The sequence below is a fragment of the Panthera pardus genome, unplaced genomic scaffold (genome assembly GCF_024362965.1).
Source record: "Panthera pardus isolate Hobbes unplaced genomic scaffold, ASM2436296v1 HiC_scaffold_24, whole genome shotgun sequence".
Lineage (NCBI taxonomy): Eukaryota > Metazoa > Chordata > Mammalia > Carnivora > Felidae > Panthera > Panthera pardus.
The window spans coordinates 46,248,805-46,274,727 of record NW_026526810.1 but is presented as its reverse complement, the minus strand read 5'-3'; the positions used below and the strand labels follow the sequence as shown (position 1 = coordinate 46,274,727).

Below are 25,923 nucleotides of genomic sequence, written 5' to 3'. Positions count from 1 at the left end.
AAAATCACTCTTGGACAGGAAGATTTGGACAGGAAGCCAGAACTTATCTAATAACCAGCAACAGGTCTATGAAGCAAGATCAGCTCATGGCCACCCTCAATGACAGTGGGTCAAATCAGCACCCAACTGAGTTCAAACGTTTCAACTGAGTATGTTCTAGAACTGAGCTGTCCAATACAGTAGCCACTAGCCATAATTATAGTGGGCACTGAAATGTAGCTACTCCAAATGGAACTGTGCTATAAGTATAACACAACAGATTCTGAAGACTTAGTACCAAAAAAGAATGCAAAATATCTCATTAATAACATATCAATTACATGTTAAAATGGTAATATTTTGGATATATGGGATTAAATGTAATATATTATTCAAATTAATTTCATTTTTTTTAATGTGGCTGCTCTAAAATTTTAAATATGCTCCTCACATTATATTTCTGTTGGACAAAGCTATTCTAGAACCATTAACCAAAACTTCTTGAAGGCACCAACTTTACAATTTACAAAAAGTTGCAACATTTTAAAACAAGATATAGGACATTCTCTTAGAAAAAACTACATCTGATTAATTACCTCTGTTATAACACTGGATAAACTTTCCCCTTAAAAACTACAGGAAGATATCCTCTGTCCTAGGAAGACTTCACAAACTGACTTGGGGATGAAGCTACCCACAAATTCTACCCATATTACTACATAAATTCTTCCATCTTTGCAACCCACTGCCCCTTTACCCCATTCAACTACTAGTCTCTTTTAAATCAATATCTTTATCCCAGGAAAAGACTGAGGCTTAAAAAGAGTGCAAGCAGAGGATGAAGAAAAGGCTAGAACTCTACTAGAACTAGGTCAGTAGATGGTTTTGAGTTAATAGGGAAGCATAACTTACCTGTTTTACTATAAAGTGAAGCCAACAAACTACTGGGTATTAGAAGTCACAACAGTGAATCATCAATATCCTACCTGACAATAAAAGCACATATACTTCAATCCTTTCTCTCCAAGATTTCTAATATTCATCCCTTCCTCTCTACTACCTCCAGTCTTACACACTCACTGCCTCATACCTTAAACATCACAATACCCTCTTAGCTGACCTAATCCTAATTTCTCATCCTGCTAAAATACAGTTCGTCCCACTAAAATACAATTTCGTTCAACTCAAACATTTCTATATGAGTCTCTACATGGTACCTACCCTCAAAGAATTCATCATCTAATAGGGAAGACATACATTTCATAATTCTCTTGTCTAAAAACCTCATCAATACAACCATTTGAAGAACAAATTATCAGTATTTAGCAGAGTTGAAGGTACGTCTACCCTGATCCAGAATTCCACTACTAGAAAGTTGCCGTATCTCCTTAACATGTACACAAGGAAAGGAAGCATGTATAGGAACGTTTACAGAAACATTATTTGTAATTGAAGAAAAAGAAACTACAAACAACTTAAGTGTCCATAAACAGAAAAATATTTTTAAGTTTTTATTATGAAATCTTTAAAATATAGAAAAGTGTATATGTATGCATATAAATGAATATATGTGTGTATATACACAAACACACACACCCATATGCCCATCACCCACATTCTAAATTAAAAGTTGGCCATCTTGCTTCATCCTACTCCTTTCTAAAAAAAATGTACTTTACAGCTGGCACATACTGCATTTGGTTGTTATATCTCTAGATTAATTATATGCTTGGACAGTTTCCTCCTCCCCGCCCCCCCCCCACCCTTGTTTTCCTCTCCTATGACATTAAATGGCCAGTTCATCTATATCTCACATTCTGTATTTTTCTCATTGCTTCATCTAAGGTGGTGTTTAATTTCTTTCATCTCCCATATTACTTATAAACTGAAAGTCTGAAAAGTCCGACTAAATTCAGATTTTAAATGTTCTACAAAATTACCTCAGGTGTGCCTGGGTGGTTTAGCCGGTCAAGCATCCAATTCTTGATTTCAGCTGAGTTCATGATCTCATGATTAGTGGGATCGAGCCCCATGTCAGGCTCTGTGCAGACAGTGCAGAATGTGCTTGAGATTCTCTCTCTCTCTCTCTCTCTCTCTCTCTCTCTCTCTCTCTCTCTCCCTCTCTCTCCCTCTCTGCCCTCCACTGCTCTCTCTCTCTCTCTAAATAAATAAACATTAAAAAAATACTTCAGTTGATGCAGTCTATTTGATATTGAATCACATCAGGATGCACATATTTTTTGGCTCATTGTTAGTGATGCCAAGATTAATAACAAAGCTGGTAATAAGCCTGATCCTTCCACTGTAAAGTTTTATTGTTTTGAGACCAACTAGTATTCTGTGGAGTGTTACTTTGGCACCATGCAAATTTCTACCAAAAAAGACAATTCAATTGTTAAATTACCAATCTTCAGAGTAAAGAATAGGTAATAGCCATCTCCATTTGTTTTTTTTATTATATATTGTTTCAAATTATTCTCCTTATTCTTTTTTATGTTCAAATTGTCTCAATTTTGGCCAAAAAGAGCCTCTTCAGGTAGGCTTTTCTTGTGTCTTTGAAAGGTTTCTTGCTTCTGGCACAAATTGTCCTAGGTTCACTATGTACGTTCCCTGCCTCAGTCCTGGAACCAGTCATTTCTTCAATAAAGTATTTAAAGAACAAAACTGAGGTAATACAAGTACTTATTATCTACGAAAGTGATGCACTTTCAAGATCCTTTCAGAGGACACATCTAAGAAAGAAATATACATATGGATGGAATTAAGAAATATGGATATTTTGGGGTACCTGGGTGGCTCAGTCAGTTAAACGTCTGACTGGCTCAGGTCATGATCTCATGGTTGGTGAGTTCGAGCCCCATGTCAGACTCTGTGCTGACAACTCACAGCCTGGATCCTCCTTCAGATTCTGTGTCTCCCTCTCTCTCTGCCTCTCCTCCATTCATGCTCTATCTCTCTATGTCTCTCAAAAATGAATAAACATTTTAAAAAATTTAAAAATAAAGAAATATACATATTTTAAATCCTGAATTCACACTGACATTTATAATTCAAGTTCAACATTATAAACATCCTTTTTTGCCTAGCTCCTTTGATTGTGTACTTCTACTGACTTCTAACATATAAGCATACAATCTTATTTATTGGCTTTAACCTAAACATGTATCCAATGGTATCAGAATAAAAACATCAACATTACAACTAGCAATAAAATGAATGAGGTTTAAGATTTCTCTGCAGTTCTTTTTGTCCTTAGCATATATGCCATTTGATATAGAGCTCAAAAGTCACTTGAGAGTGTGTTTTTCTCCATGTATTTAAAGAACTATTTTGATATACAATAGGTTCATTTTTTTAAGTTTGTGCCCAATTTTAGAGATTGTTTTTATTTTCATTTAATTGTAAATTTTGAATGTGTAAAATATTTACATAATTCAAAAGTCAAAACTAAACAGGAATCTCACTTCCATTCCTATTTCCTTCACATCATTCCCTCTCCCTCCCTCTTCCCCACCCCAAGGTAACCATTTTATTAATTTCTGGTTTGGCTTTTCAGTTTTTCTTTTTGAAACATAAACAAATTAGTATATATATTCTTACTCGCACACACACACTTCATATACCAAGAGAGTATACTACATACACTGTTCTGCACTTAGCCTTTTTTTTCCACTTAATATATTTCCCAGAAAATTCTCCAGACATTTACCTCATTCTATTTTACGCCTGCATAATACCATGTGAAAATACCACAGTTTATTTTTAATTAAAAAAAAAAAAAAAAAAACACTAGTCATCTTTTACTCTCTAGCAAGTAAAAGACCACCTTATTATTAGTTCAAGGCCCTCTATCACCTGCTGTAACCTCACACCTTCACCTTGTCCACTTTTCTCAATTCCCACCTCATAAAGGACCCTGATAGCCATCAGATTCTAAACAATTCTTATTCGATACGTGTCCACCTTACTCCATACCCAATGCCTTCCCTCATGCTACTTGCCCATTTTAGATAGCTACCTTCCTTCTCTCCAAATCTTCCAAAGCCCATTTCAAAAATTTCTCTTCTCCAATAAACTTTCTTTTAAAATTTTTTTAATGTTCATTTATTCTTGAGAGAAGGTGGGAGAATGAGCCGGGAAGGGACAGAGAGAGAGGGAGACACAGAATCTGAAGCAGGCTCCAGGCTCCGAACTGTCAGCACAGAGCCCAATGTGGGGCTCAACTCAAAACTGCGAGATCATGACCTGAGCCAAAGTCGAAGTCAGATGCTCAACCAACTGAGCTACCCAAGCATCCCTCCAATAAACCTTCCTTAAATGAGCTAATTCCTCAATAATCCTTCCCTTTAAATTTTCTCAGGTATTTATAGCATTCTCTATGTTTTCCCTTCACTCATTAAACAAATGTTTACTAAGCATATATGTGCCAACAGAAAGGTAAACAAAAACAAGTCCCTACCCTCATGGAGCTTGTGTTCCTGGGGAAGAGGCTAGCAATTAATCAATCAGTAACAGTGGTACTATGAAGAAAATGTAAGGCAGAATAAGAAAAGAGAAAATACTGGATTAGAGATGGGAAATCACCATCTTAGACAAAGTCTAAGGAAAGGCCTCTTCGAGGAGAGGACATTTGAGTAGAAATGTGAATTAAGGGAGGAAGCAAAGCAAGGAAGGATTCCAGAGAAAAGCATCATAAAGGACGGGTCACTCTTGGCTCAGCATCAAAACATCTTCATATGTCCAAGGAATTCCCTTCTGATGAGTCCTGAAAGAAGCCAGAAACTTCTACCTACTAGTGAAGCTAAATATTTGCTTTTCCAGCTTTCCACGCAGCTAGGATGCAGTTACATGACCTCCACTCCAATAAAGAAGCGTCCAGGATGGACTATAACTTAGGAAATAAATGCATAAAAAAGCAGCAAGTATATAGAATCCATTATGGCAAGAATGGAAGCAGATTCCATTGACAGTGGTGGTTTCTTCCGGTGACAAATTCCTTTTCTGCTCAATTAACCAGAGGTGGTTTCTGGTTTTTAGAACTAAGCTGCTTTTTTTTAAGAACTAAGAATTCTGACTGCTCCTGGTGATCCAGGGAGATGGCACAGCAAGTTTAAGGGCCCTAAGCTTGAGTGAAAAATGATAGCAGAATATGCAGTCACAGAGACAGAAATGGACCACATCATGTAGGGTGTTATAGGCACTACTAAGTACGGACTTCACTGAATTTACCAGGAAGTTGTTGGAATGTTTTCAACAGGAGAGTGTTATGATATGATTTATATGCATGCGTATGTATGTATATATATATGGTCCATTGAGGCATTTTATTTGCACATATGTATTATATCCCTAGAAAAAAATCCCAGGATATTCCCTCCGGTGTGTTTCGTCTTCCTTCTTCATGGTCCATGATGCCAGCTGAGGTTAGTACAATGAAAGCAAATTGGCTAGACAGGAGATTATTCTGCCATTTTTCTACATCTTTGAGTTGCCCATCAAATCTGGGGCTGATCACTCCACAGTTTAACCTGCCCATGAAGTTCCCAACAATTTTCCCAGCTCTGTGATCATCAATGATTTCAAAATCGCCAGCATAACCATGCCTCATCATCACAGCTATGACTTTGGAGCATGGCCTGATAAGAACCTGGTGTTTGCCTCTCTTTTTGGCATTGTTAATACTCTTGAGAGAATCTGCCAAGACATTTATGTGCATCATTACGGTGGCACAGAAAGATGGCAGAAAAGAGCTGATTTATATTTTTTAAAAACTACTCCTGTTATTATATGGGTAGTACATAGAGGGAGGCAAGAATTGAGGCGGGAATACTACGTAGGAAATTATTGGAGGCAACAGCTGATGATGCCTTAGGCTAGGAAGATACCTGTGCAATTATTTACTTTTTACCTTTAATATTATATACCTAGGTTTAAATCTAGCATCTAATTTTGTGCTCTCTCCATTTGTTACCTGTTCAGTTTCTTTTCTCTGTCTTCTTTTGGACTGATTCTTTTTTAACATTTTATCTATTTCTTCTACTGATTTGGAAGTTACAGCCTCTATTTTTGTTCTTGCAGTGGTTCCCTAAGAATTATACCATGCATTAAAAGTCTAGAGTTAACCAAAATCTTGCTTTAAAAGACCTAAGCAGGGGCACCTAAACGGCTCAGTCGGTTAAGAGTCTGACTCTTGACTTCAGCTCAGATCATGCGGTTCCTGCACTTGAGCCCGACATCAGGCTCTCTGCTGTATGCTAGGAGCCTGCTTCTAATCCTCTGTCCCGCTTGCACTCTCTCAGTAATAAAACATTAAAGGGGCGCCTGGGTGGCTCAGTCAGTTGGGCGTCCAACTTCGGCTCAGGTCATGATCTTGCAGTCCATGAGTTCGAGCCCTGCATCGGGCTCTGTGCTGACAGCATAGAACTAGAACCTGGAGCCCGCTGCTGAGTCTGTGACTTCCTCTCTCTCTCTGCCCCTCCCCCGCTCAAGATCTATCTCAAAAATAAATGTTAAAAAAAAATTTTTTTAAAGAAATAAACATTAAAAAAATAAATAAAGACCTAAGCAAGCATCAGTCAATGGCAATGTGTGGACCCTGTTTGGATTACAATTTGAAGAAACTAAATGTAAATTTTTAAAATCTTTTTTTTATGGAGCAGTAAAAATACTCAGTATGGTACCATGATGATGAACACATGTCATTATACATTTGCCCAAATGCATAGAACATACAACATTAGTATGAATCATAATGTAAACTATGGACTTTGGGTGACAATGATGTGTCAGTGTAGGTTCATCAATTGTAACAAATGTACCACTCTGGTGGGGATACTGATAATGGGGGAGGTTATGCAATATATGGGGGCAGATGGTGTATGGAAAATACTTTCCCCTCAAGTTTGCTGTGAACCTAAAACTGACCTAAAAAAATTATTATGACCAAAAAAATTAAGTTGGTAAAAAAAAAAAAATCATTTTGGATAAAGAAATACCTGAGAAAGTTTCCAGTTGTTAGATGTTCAGTACTCCCCTTTTTTGTTCCATAAGATATTTCAATAAATGTGAATGTTGCATTAAAAAAACAAAACCAGGGGCGCCTGGGTGGCTCAGTCGGTTGAGCGCCAACTTCGGCTCAGGTCACGATCTCGCCGTCCGTGAGTTCGAGCCCCGCATCGGGCCCCTGTGCTGACGGCTCGGAGCCCGGAGCCTGTTTCGGATTCTGTGTCTCCCTCTCTCTGACCCTCCCCCATTCATGCCCTGTCTCTCTCTGTCTCCAAAATAAATAAACGTTAAAAAATAAATAAATAAATAAATAAATAAATAAATAATAAAAAAACAAAACCATCAGCAGTTGTGGGGAGCCTGGGAGGCTTAGTTGGCTAAATGTCTGACTCTTGATTTAGCTCAGGTCATAATCATTGGGATCTGCACTGGGTGTGGAGCCTGCTTGAGATTCATACTCTCTCTCTTTCTCTCTCTCTCTCCCTCCCTCCTTCTACCCTCCCCCAACTCAAGCTCACTCTCTCTAAAAAAGAAAAGAAAAAACATCATTTTGGAGATGGAGGAAATGTTAACACTGCCTAAATACGTAATGATATTAAGGAATTATGTTTATATTTTTCTGGATAATTGTATTATAGTTTAAGTTTATATATTTTTAGAGATAAAAACAATATATTTATAGATTAAATAATGTGATACTTGGGATCACTTTTAAAATAATGAGGGAGACAACCGGGTGGCTCAGTCAGGTAAGCGTCCAATTCTTGGTTTTTGCTCAGGGCATGGTCTCATTGTTTGTGGGTTCAAGCCCCACATTGGGCTCCACACTGATGGTGAGGAGCCTGCTTGGGATTTCCCCTCTCTCTCTCCCCCCACCCACTAGTAAGCTTGCTCTCTCAAAATAAAATAAAAAAATAAAATAAAATAAAATAAAATAATAAAATAAAACAAAGAGGAATATGTAAGAAACCATTTTAGTCTTGAGTTGATCATCATTGGCCAATGAATACATAAATACATGGAGGTTTCATTATACTCTCCTTTGCTTTTACATATTTAAAGTTTCCCATACAAAGGATATTTTTAAAACTGACCCTCCTTCTATATAATACAAAGACCTCAGAACCTAGAACCCTTTATTCCCCTTCTGCTATTGCCTTGTCTTTTAATCCATTAGACGGTCTCACTGTTTTATGCAGTTAAGATTCATTTTTATTTTCCAAGTATGTGTCACTTTACTTTTCAGCCCTTCATACGTTTCTTTCCTGCCATGTGGTATCAATTTCATTCTGCCCAAGTATGTCCTATAGAACTGCACTACTATGATGCATATGGCTATTTAATTAAAACTTCAGGGGTGCCTGCGTGCCTCAGCACGTTGAGTCCAACTCTTGATTTTGGCTCAGGTCATGACCTCACAGTTTGTGAGTTCAAGCCCCACATCAGGCTCTGCACTGAGTGCGTAGAGCCTGCTTGAGATTCTCTCTCCCTCTCTCTCCGCCCTTCCCCTGCTCATGCTCTTTCAAAACAAACAAACAAACAAACACACACTTCAGTACCCTGGGGAACCTGGGTGGCTCCATCAGTTGAGCCTCCGACTTCAGCTCAGGTCATGATCTCACCGTTGATGAGCACAAGCCCTCCATCGGGCTTGCGGCTGTCAGCGCAAAGCCGGATTTGGATCCTCTGTCCCCCTCTGCCTCTCCCCCATTCACATTTCCTCTCTCTCTCTCTCAAAACAAACAAACAAACAAACCAAACTTCAGTACCTCAATCACACTAGCCACATTTCAAGTGTTCAATGGCCCTATGTGGCTTAAGACTATAATACTGGACAGCACAGATAAAGAGTATTTCCTGGGGCGCCTTAGCGGCTCAGTTGGTTAAGCGTCTGTCTTCAGCTCAGGTCATGATCTCACAGATCCTGAGTTTGAGCTCTGCGTCAGGCTCTGTGTGACAGCTCAGAGCCTGGAGCCTACTTCAGATTCTGTGTCTCCCTCTCTCTCTTCCCCTCCCCTGCTTGCACTCTGTCTCTGTCTCTCTCTCTCTTACTCTCTCAAAAATAAATTTACATTAAAAAATATTTTTAAGAGTTTGGCCACAAACTTACTAAGTTTAAGATGCTTTAGCTAGGTTATAAGGTTCTTGTGGATATAGACAAGGTTTTCTTTTAGTGCCATTTGCACCCATAAGTACTTTGTGTAACAGTGTTACATACATAGGTGGTATTCAACTAACAAAGGATTTCTCTCAGTACTACTGACATACTGTGACTTTGTCACAGATTTTTCTATGCATTGTATGACATTTAGCAGCATCCCTGGTCTCTACCCATCAGATGCCAGTAACACCACCCTGTCCCCCATTTTATGACATCAAAAAAAAAGTCTCTACACATTGCTGAATGTCCCCTGGAGGTAAAATATACTTGATTGAGAACCACTAATGCTTAATTTCTATATACTGGGATATTACCATCCTTTCACTCAACTGGACACATCAAAGTTATATGAGAAATACAGAACCCAGAAATGGACCCACAAATGTAATGGCCAACTAATCTTCAACAAAGCAGGAAAGAATATCCAATGGAAAAAAGACAGTCTCTTCAGAAAATGGTGCTGGGAAAATTGGACACCAACATGCAGAAGAATGAAACTGAACCACTTTCTTATACCACACACAAAAATAAATTCAAAATGGATGAAAGACCTATAAATATGAGACAGGAAACCATCAAAATCCTACAGGAGAAAACAGGCAGCAACCTCTTTGACTTCAGCCACAGCAAGTTCTTACTAGACCAGTCTCTGGAGGCAAGGGAAATAAAAGCAAAAATGGAACTACTGGGACCTCAGCAAGATGAAAAGCTTCTGCACAGCAAAGGAAACAATCAACAAAACTAAAAGGCAATGGATGGAATGGGAGAAGATATTTGCAGATAACATATTGGATAAAGAGTATCCAAAATTTATAAAAAACTCATCACACTCAAAATACAAAAAACAAATAATCCAGTGAAGAAATGGGCATAAGACATGAATAAACATTTTTCCAAAGAAGACATCCAGAGGGCTAACAGACATGAAAAGATGCTCATCATCACTCATCATCCGGGAAATACGAATCAAAACCACAACGAGATACCACCTCACACCTGTCAGAATGGCTACAATTAACAACTCAGGAAACAACAGATGTTGGTGAGGATGCAGAAAAAGAACTTATGCACTGTTGGTGGGAATGCAAACTTATGCAGCCACTCTGGAAAACAATATGGAGGTTCATCAAAAAAATTAAAAATAGAAATACTCTACAACCCAGCAACTGCACTACTAGGTATTTATGCAAAGGATACAAAAATGCTGATGTGCAGAGGCACATGCACCCCAATGTTTATAACATTGTCAACAATAGTCAAATTATTTAACTATCACTATCAACAATAGTCAAATTATTTAAAGAGCCCAAAGGTCCATTGACAGATGAATGGATAAAGATGTGTGTGCATTGCAAATGGCAAGATTTCATTCTTTTTGATCGCCAAGTAACATTCTAGTGTGTGTGTGTGTGTGTGTGTGTGTGTGTGTGTGTGTGTGTGTGTGTATGCGCACGTGCATATACACACACTGGAATATTACTCAGCAATTGAAAAGAATGAAATCTTGGCATTTGCAACAACGTGGATGGAACTAGAGTATATTATGCTACGTGAAATAAGTCAGAGAAAGACAAATATATGATTTCACTCATATGTGGAAGTTAAACAAAACATGAACATCGAAGAAAGAAAGGAAAAATAAGATAAAAACGGGGAGGCAAATCATAAGACTCTTAAATACAGAGAACAAACTGAGGGTTGCTGTGGGGGGTGGGGGGAGGTGGGGGGGGAGGGCTAACGGGTGATGGTCATTAAGGAAGGCGCTTGTTGGAATGAGCACTGGGTATTATATGTTAAGTGATGAACCACTAAATTCTACCCCTGAAACCAATACTACACTATATGCTAACTTGGATTTAAATAAGTTTTTAAAAAAATGAGTAGATAGACGTGCCACTTATAGAGATGGTACTCTAGAAATAGGATCCGCTTTAGGTGGAAAAATAAGAGTTAAGTTTTGGCTTGTAAGTCGTCCGGGTGAAAATGTCCAATGACAACTTGGCTGTACAAAAAGAATGGTCATTGGGGCGCATGGGTGGCTCAGGTGATTGAACATCTGACTTCAGCTCAGGTCATGATCTTGTGGTTAATGAGTTCAAGCCCCACACTGGGCTCTGTGCTGACAGCTCAGAGCCTGGAGCCTGCTTAGGGTTCTGTGCCTCCCCGCCCTTGCCCTCTCTCTGCCCCTCCCCCACTTGCACTTGGTCTCTCTCAAAAATAAATGAACATTTTTTTTTTTTTTTTTTAAAGAGAGGTCAGAGCTATAAGTACACTTTTGGGACTCATCAGCATATAAAATGGCATTAAAAGCCAAAGGAGTGGATGAGATCTTTGAGGCTTAAGAGAAAAATGTATACTGAATTAATGTACAAAGAATTGGTTTATTTATAACTTCAAACTTACCATCTAGGAACATCTTACATCTATTCATGTATTCCTAACTTTTACTCTATGAATAAAATTTTGTGTTGTGTGCTAAAAACAAAACAAACAAACAAACATATACGAGGTAAGAATCCATCCATGCCCAAACTGTAGCCCACCCCAATCCAGCATTTCTCAAATTGTGTTTCCTAAAGCTCCAGAGGACTGTGGTGCTGAGAAAGGCAAGGGGTTAAGGAGTAAGCATAGGTTGGAGGTGACAGAACAGTTTCACCCTCACTAAAGCAAAACCATCTCCAAGTGTTACAGGATTATATAGAGAACATTATTTATTTTTAAAAGATGTCTTTTCTTCAGATATAAAACGGTTAAATTTTTAAATCTCAAGTAAGAATTACTTAGCAGCTCTATTGTACTGCTATTCCACACCCAAGTCCTTATTAACATAAACCTAGAGAAGATTTACTACATTCATCTGCAAGTCCTGGCATGTATGTGATTTACCTGTGCTCCTGTCTTTTTTTACTCTAGCCAAACAGAAATCAGGTAAAAGGTGTATGGATAAATTAGGGCCTCAAAATTAGATTCTGAAATATAACTCATTCAAATAAATTTTAAATACCAAATTACATAGCATGAACTTGTTTTAGGCAGTACCCAGAATGTTGTGACTCCCTTTCTCCATTAGGGTTAAACTTCCTTGTCTTACATAACATACATTTACTCCCAAGCATGCTATATAAAAAATAACTTTCATGCTCTACTATAAACTTGTCTAAACCAGTTTTAATATTGTTTTAAATATTACAGTATAATCTCAGGTACCCTAAAGATCACATCCTTATACAAAGCTATGTTTATTTCTTTGAATTTCTGATACCAAAAGATGTGATTAAATCAGAACCATGCTAATAAATTAAATTCCTAATTCCCATAGAAGCTTTGTATTTATCAGATCTACATTCCCTATTTCTCTGTCTACATTCTATCTGTGCATCCCAGTGTCCCTATTTAACTGTAAAATTATGAAGTCATTACAAAGCTGTTCTCCATAAAACCTAAAACAGAAATGTAATCTAAGGATAAAAAATATTTATTGATGATTATTTAATATTCATGTTTAAAATAAGCTCAAGTTCCTTATCTAAAGCACATAAATTACACACACAAATACATACACAAACACTAAACTAAGAAGTAGTAAGGATTCATCTGGATATTAAGTCCAGAACTTCCCATGCACAGGCCAAACCCTAATCTTCCTCCTATACTCCCTGATGTTGCTATGACCTTTTTTTACCTCCCTGAATTAGAAATGTGAGAGCTACCCTTAACTTCCTCCTTCCCTCATGTCTCTACATACAATTGGTCATCAAAGACTATAGGGTCTACTTCACATCTCTTTTTCTCTTAATTTCTTTTTTCTCAAATAGGCAACAGTTTTATATAGCTCAAAAATCCAAACACAGAAATGTATGCATTGAAAGTCTCAATGGAAGCACTTACAGTATTACCCTTCCCCACAGCCACAAATAATCACCTTTACTAGTTTCATGAGTATCCTTCCACTATTTCTATTATTACCAAATGGTAGCATTACTACATACACTGTTCTCCACTGGCTTTTTTACTTAACACATCCAGGAGATCTTTTCCCATTAGTCCATAGACAGCTTCCTCATTTTTTGTACAGATGCTTAGTATGCTGTTGTGTGGATAGGTCTTAGTTTATTATGGCTGGACACTATCACTATTACAAACAACACTGCAACTAAGAACTGTGTAAATATATCACTTCATTTCATATAACTGTAGGATAAATTCCCTCAAGTAGGATTGAGACAAAAGTAAATACAATTGTAATGTTGATACACATTGTGAAATTACCTTCACATCATTTATAAATTAGTCCTCTTCTCTCCACTGTCTTTGCCACTGCATTCTCATGCCTACTTTAAAAAAATTTTTTTAACCTTTATTCATTTTTGAGAGACCGAGTATGAGCAGGAGATAGGCAGAGAGAGAGGGAGACACAGAATCCAAAGCAGGCTCCAGGCTCTAAGCTGGCAGCACAGAGCCTGATGTGGGGCTCCAACCAACAAACTGTGAGATCATGACCTAAGCCGAAGTCAGAGGCTTATCGGACTAAGCCACCCAGGTGCCCCTCTCATGCCTATGTTAAATCAAGTACCCCTTTAACTGGTTTCCTTCCATCCCAACTATTGTCAATCCTATTGTCAACTGATCATTATTTTAATGATTTTTTAAATATACACTATAATATTCCAATTTTTAAGTTCCAAAGATTACTGAAAAACTCCCTTCAATTTCCCTCCTTATTTCTACTGTCCAAACCCAATCCTCTATCCATCACCCAAGAGTTAAGCACTTTACTACCAGTTCGGGATTTACCTTACCAGACCATATTCTTCACATTTACACGCATATATACCTACCCGCCCCTCCAAAATACAGCACTGTTCTGGTTTTTTTCCTTATGTGTATATTTAATAACATAGTATATATACTGTTCTACAACTTATCGCCCAGTATATGCCGTGTTCATTTCTTCAAATGACATTTTATCCCATAGTATGAATATACCAATTACTTGGTTATTTTACTATTATGACCAGTTTTATTTTTCCAGATTTTTTATCATTATAAACTGCTGCAATGAGCAAACTTGTATATGCCTCCTTATGCACATATAATAGTGTTCCTCTAGTGCAGACAACAGGCAATAGACTTGTTGGGAATACCATTTTAAATTAATAGATACTAACAAATTGCCCACATCAATTTACATCCCCAAACCAACTTATATTCCCAACAGTTTATATAATACTATTTCCTCACAATATAGTCAATTTTAGTATTAGCAAGCTTTTAAAATTTTGCCTAACTTTAATATGTAGCTCTCATATTACTAATGAGATTGCATAACTTACCAAATATTTATTGGCCACTTACGTCTTTTCGTCTGAAACTGCCAGTTTGTATTCCTTGTTTTTCTATGTCACTGTTTCTTTTTAAGAGTGCATTATATATATATATTTCTTGTTTATTATATACATTACAAATATTCTTCCCAGTTTATTTGAACTTTCTGTATTTTGGACATTGTCATAAAGTCTTAAATTGGGGTTTGGCTCAATTTATCAAAATATCTTCCTAAAACATACAGTCATGTATTCCAATCACCTATCAAATACAGACTTTAATTATATGTATATTTAACTTGAAGTGAAAAATAAATAGTTGGCCACCTACCATTCCACTTCATAAACATAAAGCCCAGAATTACCCTGAAATGGGAATCTCCCATCTCCTCAGTGGGTCTCTGTTCTCAAATGCTTCTTATAGAGTCAATTTAACATTGCAATGGGTGAAAATTTAATGTTTAAAAAACTTTATTTGGTACAACATAACCCATAAATGTAGGTCAACTTCCACTAGGGCAAAATTGAGGAAACAGCAATATATTTCATCACTTGGGGAAAAACTGGCTGTATTGGACTTACTGAGAGATGATATCTCTACTTCCCATGTAGCAACTTCCTACAAAGCATTTCAGACTTTTCTGGATCTGGCCCGTGCATCACTGTGGCTTCGTCAACTCACCACTTCCTACTTGCATTTATACTCCAATAATACAGTTACCTATAATTACCCCTACATACTATTCTGTCTTGGGACATCATTCCTTTATATGTTATTTTACCTAAGAAGTCTCCTTACCCCAAATTACCTCACCATGTATTCATATTCTTTCTTCAAAACTCAGTTCAGACATTACCTCCTCCAACAAGCTCCTGTTGCCCTTCTCAGCAAAAAGAATTAATCATTTCTCTATTTTCTCATTGTGCCCTGAACCTACTTCCATAAATATATGGATTCCACTCTATTACAAGGATTTGTTTATAAGCTCTCCTCTCCTGTAAGCCTTAGGAAGTCAGGAAGCGTTTATCTCATTCTTATGTGTATTTTAGTATTCAGCAGTTTCTAGTATCCCACTCAATAGCTATTTGCCAAATTAAACAAGTCCTCTCTATTCAGCAGTACAACAAACACTAAAAACACATACACAAAATAATTGAAACCATGTTCTTTAACTGAAGATATTTCATAACCTGAAAGGATATGTGGATTATAATAAGAGTGGTTGTGATTCTTTTTCTTAAGTGGGCTTATACCGTAGATCACTGTTTTCCAAGCTGTAGGTCATGACCCTTTAGCAGACTGTGAAATCATTTAGCAGGTTAAAGTCAACATTTTTAAAAGTATCACCATATAGCAAATACAGTAAAAGTAAGCCATGTTTCATGAAATTGTTGTTCCAGTCATAAATATGCACACAGCACACAACATGTACGCAAAATACATTTATTGATGTATTGATTATTGATGCAAAATACATTTTTTACTCTGGGTCACAATAAAAAAATAATTGGAAAGCAACTTCCATAGTCGCTATACAGGTTCAGAGAAGCTTTAAATCAACAAACAAAGTGATGTAGTCGAGGAAGGCCTCTTCAATGAAAGACATTTGTTTGGAGCACAGTCTAGCTCCCCACTACCTCTCTAATCTATCACTCCTCCTTACTCATTCTGCTCTAGGCACACAAGTCTTCTTCATCATTCAAACAAGCCAAACATGTTCCCACCTCAGGGTCTTGCACACATTGTTTCTTCTGCCCAGAAAGCTCTTCACTTCTATAACTGCATGGTTTACTCCCTCGTTCTAGGACACCCAAAGAGATCTTTCCCTGACCACCTAAAATAGCAACCACCTTCCACCATTCTCACCCCTTATCCAGTTTTATTCCTTTTCATTCCACTCACTACCACCTGGTAATTTATTTACTGTGCTTTTCCTCCCCTCTCATCCTGAATGTCAGCTCCAAGAAAACAGAGACTGTCTTCTGTTTTTATTACCATACCACCAAAGATTAGGACAGGGCCCAGCTAAAAGCAAACATGTCAATAGGCTCTGACAAGACTATCAAGGAAAAGGAAAAGGAAAAGGAAGAACATGCAGAATTGTGCCTGAGCATGGTAAACTACAGAGGAAACAAGGTTGAAGTAAGGTTGAAGATGCACAACGTGAAAGGTTTGAAAGCCAGAAAGCAGAGTTTGGACTTTATCCTGCAGACAATTGGAAGTCATTCAATGTTTTGAGCAAACGGTGATCCATTCAAACATTTATTCAGCACAAGTTCAATTCACTTTGCTTGGCACAATGCAGAGTGCAAAGGCCAATAGCACATGCTCTCTCCTCCACTGTTTAGGTTTAATAGCAGTGGGTTCAAAAAAAGTTTTAGGAAAATTATTCTGGCAGCCGTATGTAGGATAGATTGGACGAACAGACTCTAAAGCTAGAAAGGGAAATAATAGGCAAAGCAGAGCCTCAGGACAAAGTGAGATCCAGTAAAGAGTAATCTAAAGAATTGTGCTGACTAATGGGTATAAATAATAAATTAGAAACATGTATTATAAACAACTTTAAGACTTAAGTATGATGATGATAAAGCTTACAAAGAAAAACTGAGCTATTTCCATCACTTTTAGATTTATTACCCAACCACTGCACTTAACAATCAAAGTGATCCAAGACAAAAAGTTGTGTGGAAGCAAGATTCCTAGAAAAGCAAAAAGAATTCACTTCCATTCAGTTCACAAAATAAGACGAAAGAATAGATTCATCATGGTGACAATGAAAAAAAAAAAATGTGCAAGCTCGTACTCTATTTTTTTTTTTTTTTGAGAGACTGAGAGAGGGCACAAGCAGGGATGGGGTGGGAGGGGAGGCAGGGAAGAGAGAGAGACCCTTAAGCAGGCTCCAGGCTCAGTAGAGCCCAATGCGGGGTCTCGTTCCCACAACCCTAGGATCATGACCTGAGCTGAAATCAAGAGTCAGACACTAACCAAATGAACCACCCAGGCACCCCTCTATTCACTTTTTCAATTAAGTAGAAATCAAATCAATGTTATCTTTTGAAAAAGAGAAAGAAGACACACCAGAAAACAGAAAAATGTGAGATTAATAAAACAATGGCCAAGTAACAAAGGCCCGTTGGGAATTGTTCAGCATAAATTCAGTGGCCAAGAAATCGTCATTACCCACCTTCCCCCATAAATATGCTGTGACTGTGAAGAAAAACAGAGGAGATAGTGGAAAGATTTAACAACAGGTAAATAGAAAGAAGTGACTGGTGTTAAGTTCAGGCTATTATCTAATGCATACAGGAATAAACTAAGACAGAGAAATTGAGAGTCTGTATGAAAGGAATGGCTGAAGACACAGGTGGAACAATCACAGGGGCAAAATGTAAGACTTCACACAAGCCAGGATATAAGGGAAATTTTTCAGATCATTCACTTAAACACCATACCATCTGCTATGGTCTGAATGCCTGTGTGTCTCTCCCTCGCCCCCAAATTTATATGCCAAAGTGATGCTATTAGGGAGGTGGAATGTTTGGGAGGTGATTAGGTCATGAGGAAGGATCATGAGTAAAGTTTACGTCCTTCTAAAAAAAGCACCCAGAGAGCTCCCTTGCTCCTTCCAGCACATGAGAATACAATGGACAAGTCTGCAACTGGAAACGGGTCCTCCCCAGACCCCAACCATGCTAGCACCTTGATCTTGGACCTCCCAGTCTTCAGAACTGTGAGAAATAAAGTTCTGTTGTTTATAAGCTACCAAGTCTGTGTTTATTATAGCAGCTCAGACTAAGGCACAGTTTAAATTTTTTCCCTCTGTTTAGATACATGGTAAGTGTTGTAGCCACAAAAGAGTACAGGAATCAAAGACTGGACAACCAATTTTATAAGAGGAAATGACCTAATTCCAGTGTACAGTTCTACAATTAATAATATTATGACTTAGGGGGTAAATATCCATCCACAGCTGCAGAATGGAAGGGCATATTAAAAGAAAAGTACCATAGCGGCCTCTACTCACCTCCTTTAAAAGAATTACTACTGTAGTAAACCAAGTTACAACAATCACACTCCTGGGTATTTACCCAAAGAAAACAAAAACACTAATTCAAAGGAATACATGCACCCCTATGTTTATAGCAGCATTATTTACAATAGCCAAAGTATGGAAGCAGCCCAAGTGTCCACTGATTGATGAAATGGATAAAGATGTGATGTGATATATATATATATATATATATACACACACACACACATATATATATACACACACATATATATGCAAAATATATATATATGCAAATATATATGCGTGATGAAATATTATTCAGCCACAAGAAAGAATGAAATCTTGCCATTTACAACAACATATGGCTAGAGAGTATAATGCTAAACAAAATCAGTCAGAGAAAGACAAATACCATATGATTTCACTCACATGTGGAATTTAAGAAACAAAACAAGGGGGAAAAATGAAAGTCAAAGCAAGAAACAGACTCTTAATTATAGAGAACTATCTGATGGTTAACGCGGGGGGGGGGGGTGATGGGTAAAATAGGTGATGGAGATTAAAGAGTACACTTGATGTAATGAACATAGGGTGATGTACGTTACTATTAAATTACTATATTGTACATCTGAAACTAATATAACACTGTATGTTAACTGGAATTAAAAAGCAAAATAAATAAAATAGAAAAATAAATAAATTAATGTCTTATCCCTCAAGTATAAAACAGAAAAAAGGTAACTGGGTTAGAGGTTAGTCTCTTCTAGAAGATTCTACACAATGTAATAGAATCAACAATATTGGTGGAGATCTAGCATATTTTATCATCAAAGGAAATAAACGTGAACATTTTGTTTTCTTTTTAATTGTTTAATTTTTAAATTCATGGATTATAAAGCTATATAATAACATGAAAAGGTGTATGTTTTAATATTAAAATAGGACTCAAAACTGAATAAATATTCTACGGGTTCCTTAACTGCAATTCCAAAATACAAAAACTCTTTTGATGGTAAAACCTTACCTGAACTGACATGAAGCTATTTATAGCCTTTACCCCATTTGGTAAAAATGTTCATACATCTTGCTACAGAAATAGTAATATGTCTGAAGAGGACTGGACTCTGTTGAAAGATTATTACCTTGCCTGTATCCAAAAAACTCTTTTAATTCCCAAACCTATTAGACCCCAAGGGTTTTAGTGGGCTATGATCCTATAATACTAATGGCTAACATTTGCTGAGCTATTAAATGTGTCAGACACTGTTCTGATCACTTTATATGCAGTAAATCATTTAATCCTACCAACCACCATGACATACGTATTATAATCATCCCTGATTTACAAAGTGGCAAACTGAGGCACAAAGAGATTAAGTAAATTGTCTGAAGTCACAAAGCTAGAGAGTGACTAAACTGGGATGAGTACATTTAAAATATTACATGTAAGAGGGAGAAAACACAAAATAGAGAACTGATTATGATAGTATGGTAGGATTCAGTGATTGTTTTCTCTATTCAATTAATGTATTACTATTAGAATAGTAAAGAATCAAACTTAAAAAAATACAAGACTTCATTAACCTACAAAGTCCCATTTATGTGCAATTCCTAAGTCAAATTGCATAAACTGCACAGTATAAAACCCAGGCTCCTCAGTTTATGCTAATCATCTTCAATTTTTTATTGAAATACAACATTTTAATATGCTTTTCACTACAAGAAATACACAAAAACATGTATTCATTTTAGTAATCAGAAAACCTGAATAAACAAAAAGAAAATAATCACTTTTAAAACTACACTCAGAAAAAATCAATTACAATTTGGTACATACCCTTCCAGATGTCAATACAATTTTTCCTTGAACAATGCAGGGCTTAGGGGCACACATACACCCCCCCCCATACACACACACAGCTGAAAATCTTGAGTATAACTTTTCTCTCCCCAGAAACTATTAATAGCCTACTACTGACATGAAGCATAATTATGGATAACATAAACAGTCAATATACGTATTTTGTATATGTTATATACTGTATTCTTACAGTAAAGCAAGCTATAGGAAAGAAAATATTAAGAAAATCATGAGAAAATACAGTACAGTACTGTACAACACAAACAAAAACCTGTGTATAAGTGGACCCAAGTAGTTCAAAGCCCTACGGTTCAAGGATCAAGTGTATTATTTGTTTTTTAACCAAAATGGAATTGCTTTTAAACCTACTTTTTCACTTAACATATGTCAAGACATCTCTTCATGACTTTACCTTCTTCTAACATCATATTTTAATAGCTAGGCAGTACCCCACTGTGAATATGTACCCTAACAATCACTGTTAAACATTCAGGTTGTGTACAATTTTACAGTACAGTGATCAAGAGTTACTGACTCTGGAATCAAACTGCTTGGATCCAAGTCCTGGCTCTACCACATACTAACTCTGCTCCTTTAGACAAGCTACCTCACTTCTCTATGCCTGTTTTCTCTTCTGAAAAATGAAGGTATTTTCTACTTCGTATAATTAATGTGGGACGGGGGGGGGTCAAATGTTAATACACAGCTTTTACTATCAACAGTGCTGCAATTAGTATGCTCAGAGCTAAATCTTTGCACACACCCTTATTCTTATTACATCAAGAAAAATTCCCTTAAATGAAAATTCCCATGTCAGAAGGTATGACCATTCTTAAGGCTTTGAGTCTGCCAAATTACAGCTGGGTTTAAAGCCCTCATCAAATAGCTCTCTCACTTAATACTCCTTTCTCTTCATCCAAGAAGGTGAAAACTGTGATCCACTTAACAGCTGTTTCACTCAATTAGTTTTCGCTCTTCTACTTCTGTACCGCAAACCTAGACCTGTATCATAAAAACTTAAAACTTTGTAGGAAACTTTAGGATGCCTAGCCCAAATCCTCATTCAGCATATTAATTCCTCCACCCTAGAATCCCTAACTGAACATCATCAGTGAAAGCAGAGAGCCTACCACCCAAACCAACCCATTATATTTTTACTGTTCCATGGAAATTTCTCTTGAAAGAATGTTGAAACCTGCCTCCTCCTACTACTCACTGATCCTAGTTCTTTCTACGCAGATCAAATCTGATCTTTCTGTGTGATAGACCTTTAAGTATTTACAGATAGCTATCATTTCTTAGATGAGCTTCTTTTTCTTCTTTGAGCCAAACAGGGCATTTTTCAGCCTTTTCTCCTTTCCTCATGTCCATTTCCTCCATGATCAAGGTCCTCTGGATATGCTGTATAGCTCACTGGTTTATAAACTTGAGTGTCTACCACCTGGGGAACTTGAAAAAAATACAGTGGCCCAGGTCCTATCCTACTTAAGCTTGGGCTTCCATGTTTCTGCTCTCCAGGTGATTGTAATATGAAGTCTGAGAACTGATGCAAGGGTCACGCGTATTGTGACAGTATTCTACCTAAAAAACTGACACAATATCCCAGGTATAATACAACCAATACAAGTAAAGCAGAGATAACACCTGCTCTTTCTACGTTGTTCTACCAACTCCAAAATGACATTTACTTTAAAAAATATTATACCATAGTGTTGACTCACGGTAAACATACAGTTAAAATGATCCGACTCTTTTCCACATTCTCTATTTGTGCACTAGCACCTTGGGCTCTAACTGCCAGCCTTTCCAATTATTCCCATTAAAAGATTAAGAGAACCAGGACAAAGAGTTTTAGACTCCCATTTCTTAATGTATCAATGACTGCATATGGATTCACCTTCAGTGGAGAAATCATTTCATGCTTTAGCCTCTACACTTCCATCATGGACATACTTAGTCTAAACTCAAGTATACTAGCCCATCAACAACTGAACTGACAGCTGATTGCAACAACACATCTACTCTGTGCAAAACACTGTTATGAACAAGGTGGGAAAACATACAGGCCTTAATACTAGTACACAGACCGTCTGGAGAGCATGATGGAATAACACCTTCAAAAAAGTTAAGTCTAATACCAAGATAGACACGTTAATGCTATAGAAATTAATGACTACTAGTTGGAAAGCTCTGGGGCCAAAGAAATACTAGAAAACTAAGTTACCCTGAACTTTAATGTTTCATTTCTTTTTTTTTTTTTTTTTTTTAATATTTACAAGACAGAGAGGAGATGGACCATCAGTGAATTCATCCACACTTAGGCTACTTTCAAAGGGACACTGCACCCTCAAAAATACACACTCAAAATAAATTCATGATTCAAAATTTCATATGAATTCTGAATTCGTGATTTGTTTGCCTTACCTGTCCCTAACTTATGAGGTACTCAAGAGGAGGAAGAAAAAAAAAAAAAAAAGGCCATTCTACAGATGAGGCCCATTATAAATACATCTTAGAGATGCTGGGTGAGGGGGAGATCCCATCTGATATTTATTTTCATTTGCATGGCAAACATCAAAAATATACCTGGCATTTTCAAACAATTATGTCAGGAATGACCAGATGCTTCCTGTTGATGGAACAGTAGAGAACTACAGCCTGACAGAATCAAACTAGAGTTCACAGAAACAACTGGAAATGAATTTAGCTTCATTTCAAAACCATTAAACCAAAGTATGGCCTTACATTTTCGCACATTTACAGCATAACTGGCCCCCAACCTAAAATACCCAGATTGAGAGAAAGAGACAGAGAACTCAAACTCTAAGTTAGGAGACTTAACTCTAAATATATGTATCTGCATTACAAAAGTATTGTTTGACCAAATGTTTCACTGCAGGATTCCTTTTAAATGGAGAGGTCCTGCAGTGCTTTGACAGTGTCCCTTCTTCAAATATTACATTTACACACAAGTTTTCACAGGTACATCTAATATGGAATTTATATTTTACTTCCATAGATTAAGATGTGGAACTAAAAATTAAGGTTAGTCACTTAAAATATTTTCCTGAGTCTCCAGGATATGTACATTAAGCAAACTTTACTCTTGATACTGTTTATATATCTAAATACCAAATTAAAAAACTTAGAACCCAAGACAAAAGTATAGGAATCAATCTTCCTAACCATATTTTTTAAACTTATCTTGTTTAATATACTCATTTGACATGTATGGTGACAGAATAAAAATGACAAATTTCTCAGTTAAAAAGTGATAAGCATACAGTGGGGTTCTGGGAGTTTTCAGAAGTTACATGGTGTGATACCACAACAGACTGAATGCAGATTTAAAAATCTAGCTGTCTTGTATTAAAGCAGACATTTAAAAGACTTGCAGAAATGCAAAACAATGTCAACTCTTGCCAATATGTGACTTGTGTTAACATGTAATGGAATTTTATTGCTGTTATTTTGGGGGAAATACTTAAAAAGACAGAATTTTTAAAACGCATAAAGCCATCTTTAATTTCCTTAAATTCAAAGTCTGACCCTGAAAGTGGAAGTGTCAAGGCTGACGTTATGGGTCACTGCGAACACATTTAAACCAAGCTGGGTGGGCCTACAAGTGAAATAAAGTATCTGCAAAAAGAATTTTCGACTACTAACATCTACATAATAAATTACAGCGCATCTTTAATTCTGGAATGGAAAATTACTTTACAAGGATTATTTACGGACTACATCAAAAACATTTTCCAGATAAAAACTATACTTCAGGGGGGAAAAAATGTACTTCAGAAAGTAACTTGCCTGAATCCAGACAGCAAATCAGTCTTCGGAGAGAGTACTTAAAATACTTCCACATTACCAAGCCCCCTTCAAAAGTACTGTGGTCGCTACCCGTCCTTTGAGCAGACGTCTGCTCGCCACAGTCCAATCAGGTTTAAAACAAGAGTATGTGTACAGAAAACAAGCTTAAAGTGGGGAAACACACACAAAGCAGGCCTCTATAATTCCTTCGGTTTCAGTTTTCACGATGCACCCCTGAGGCTACGCACGCTGATTCAACACGGCAGCACAGCTTCAACGAAGCACATTAAATACACACTGATTTCACTGTGTCCAGGCAAAAATGACCTGGCAAAATTCTCAACTTCTTTTCCGAAGCAGTGCACCCGCCCGGCGGCCAAGTCCCAAGAGCAGAAGTCTCAAGCATCCAGAACCGCGGGCTTTGTCCCCTCAGGGACTTGAGTCCCCGAGGTCATGGCAGTAGCCGCGATCGTCCCCGCGCGGGCTGGGCCCGGCTCTCTGGTTAACCCTGTCCGGGCCGGCCGCTCCCGCGGCGGCCCGAGCGCCTCCCGGTCCCGCAGGCCCCGCAGCACACCGCGCTCCGGACCGGCCGCCCCCGCCGCCCCTTCCTCGCTCCGGGTAGGCTGGCGGGGCCGCCAGGCGGCCGAGACAAAGAGGCCGGCAGTTCCCGGGGCGGCGGGCGCCGAGGCCCGGCCGGGCCGCGCCAGCCTGCCTCCCTTCCTCTGCCGCCAACCGCCCGCCTCCCGGCGCCCGCAGAGCCCCCACCGCCCCGGCTCGACCCCATCCCCGCCCCGGGGCCGCCGGCCGGGATCCGGCCGGCTGTGAGGCCGCGGCGCGCCGGGGCCGAGGAGGGGGCGGCGGCCGCCACCATGTCTGCCCGCCCCTCCCAGAAGCGGGGTGCCCAGCGGACAAAGCGCGGCTGCGGCGCGGGCGGAGCGGGCGTCCAGGCCGACCCCGCCGACCCCCGCGGAATAAGCGGGGCCAGGAGCCCCGGAAACCCGGCGCCTTAATGCAATAAACAGGAAATCGCGGGGATGATCTGGGTTCCGGGGGAAGTGGAATTATTTTTTACCAGCGAAGAGATCAACTTCCACATCCGGTGGTAACAGGGCCCTACACAGACCCGCACTGACCTGGAAAAGCTTCGGGAGCGGCGACGGGGGAGCAGCAGGAGGTGGTGCGGGGACCCGAGGCGCCTCGTACCCGGCCGGGCTGACGCGGCCCCGCTACACACAAAGCGCTTCAGCTGCACAGGGCGCTATTTTCCGAAAATGCCGCGTCTGGTCGGCGCCCAAAATCCCCACCGAAAAGTCCCCCGTGCTGCGCGCGGAGGGACACATGGTGTGCGAGTGAGTCAAAGCTCCCAGCATCCCTCCCGGACCCGGCCCTTGTCAAGCCCTCGCCTCAGCCTTTCCGCCCTTGCCTTTGGCCGCAGATCGCTCCCCCACTCACTCCCTGACCCCATTCTAGCAGGAGGAAAGGGACGACAGGTCTGATATTTCTTTTCAACGGTCGAGAGGGAAATATGCCATTTGTGGAGCCTGAGCCACACAAAGAAAGCGGCGGAATGATCCGCTCTCGGCGACCGCAAGTCCCGGCTCGCCCGGCGCCTGCGCGGCACGGGGGTGGGAGCTGCGGCCGGCCATGTGCGCGGTGGAGCAGCCCGGCTGGTGGCCGAGTCTTCCCGCCTCTTTCTGCGGGGGCTGGTGGTTGGGATACTAAAGTGCGTGTTCCTACCTTCTTTTCTCTCTGACAAGACCGCCGAGACGG

At 38.8% G+C, this 25,923-nt stretch overlaps 1 protein-coding gene and 1 pseudogene across 6 annotated transcripts in view; both read right to left on the bottom strand.

Annotated features, from left to right (window-relative positions):
* The window catches only part of GABPB1 (GA binding protein transcription factor subunit beta 1), a 67,747-nt gene extending 42,030 nt beyond the window's left edge, over positions 1-25,717 (bottom strand). For 3 of the 6 annotated variants that reach the window (XM_053889072.1, XM_053889075.1, XM_053889076.1), the window contains exon 1: positions 25,226-25,243. The gene's annotated coding sequence lies outside the window, so the exon portion shown is untranslated. Of the gene's footprint in view, positions 1-25,225; positions 25,244-25,286 lie in introns of those variants that run through there. The other 3 variants (XM_053889071.1, XM_053889074.1, XM_053889073.1) reach the window with 2 other exon arrangements.
* Positions 5,071-6,433, bottom strand: LOC109263001 (40S ribosomal protein S15a-like; annotated as a pseudogene).
* Positions 25,718-25,923: the final 206 nt, after the last annotated feature.